Source organism: Macaca mulatta, chromosome 3, assembly GCF_049350105.2.
Source record: "Macaca mulatta isolate MMU2019108-1 chromosome 3, T2T-MMU8v2.0, whole genome shotgun sequence".
Taxonomy (NCBI): domain Eukaryota; kingdom Metazoa; phylum Chordata; class Mammalia; order Primates; family Cercopithecidae; genus Macaca; species Macaca mulatta.
The window spans coordinates 59433981-59435130 of NC_133408.1; the positions used below are offsets into that span (position 1 = coordinate 59433981).

A 1150-nucleotide genomic window follows, 5' to 3' on the forward strand; every position below is an offset into this window, starting at 1 on the left:
TAGTGGGAGTGTCTAGTACAACCAAAACCAGGCATCAAAGTGAGCAGTTAAACATTCCAGGCTGGGCATAGTGGCTCATGCCTGTAATCTCAACACTTTGGGAGGCCCAGGCGGGAGGATTGCTTGAGCCCTAAAAAGTGAAGGTTGCAGTGACCCATGATTATGTCACTGTATCACGACCTGGAAGACACAGTGAAACCCCATCTCAAAAATAAACAAATCAATCAATCCAGAACCAGTGCTCACTTCGGCAGCACACATACTAAAATTGACATGACATGGAGAAGATGAGCATGGTCCCTGTGAAAGGATGACACACAAATTCATGAAGCATTCCATATTTTAAAAAATATTTCAGAACCAAGAAAATAAATGAATCAAAAGAAAGGGAAGACCCTGGTGATTCCTTTGATATTGGAAAAAATCAGCCGGGCACAGTGGCTCTATGCCTGTAATCCCAGCACCTTGAGAGGCGGAGGCGGGCAGATCACTTGAGGTCAGGAGTTTGAAATCAGCCTGGCCAACATGGTGAAACCCCTAAAAGTACAAAAATTAGGCTGAGTGTGGTGGCTCACGCCTGTAATCCCAGCACTTTGGGAGGCTGAGGCGGGTGGATCACCTGAGGTCAGGAGTTTGAGACCAGCCTGGCCAACATGGTGAAACCTTGTCTCTACTAAAAATACAAAACTGAGCCAGGCATAGTGGCAAGCACCTGTAATCCCAGCTACTCAGGAGGCTGAGTCAGGAGAATTGCTTGAACCTGGGAGGCAGAGGTGGCAATGACCTGAGATCTGCCACTGCACTTCAGCCTGGGCGACAGAGCAAGACTCCATCTAAATAAATAAATAAATAAATGTACAAAAATTAGCTGGACGTAATGGCACATGCCAGTAATCCCAGCTACGTGGGAGGCAGAGGCAGGAGAATCGCTTGAACCCAGGAGGCGGAAGTTGCAGTGAGCCGACATCACACCACTGCACTCCAGCCTGTGTGACAGAGTGAGTCTGTCTAAAAAAATAAAATAGGCAGGGCATGGTGGCTCACGTCTGTAATCCCAACCTTTTGGGAGGCTGAGGTGGGCAGATCACCTGAGGTTGGGAGTTCGAGACCAGCCTGGCTGCCAGCACGGTGAAATGCTGTCTCTACTAAA

General features: G+C 48.2%; 1 non-coding gene across 1 annotated transcript; it reads left to right on the plus strand.

Moving 5' to 3' along the window:
- The first annotated feature begins 238 nt into the window (after window positions 1-238).
- Window positions 239-345, plus strand: LOC114677157 (U6 spliceosomal RNA). The gene has a single exon (XR_003728465.2). It is a non-coding gene; the product is annotated as a U6 spliceosomal RNA (small nuclear RNA).
- Window positions 346-1150: the final 805 nt, after the last annotated feature.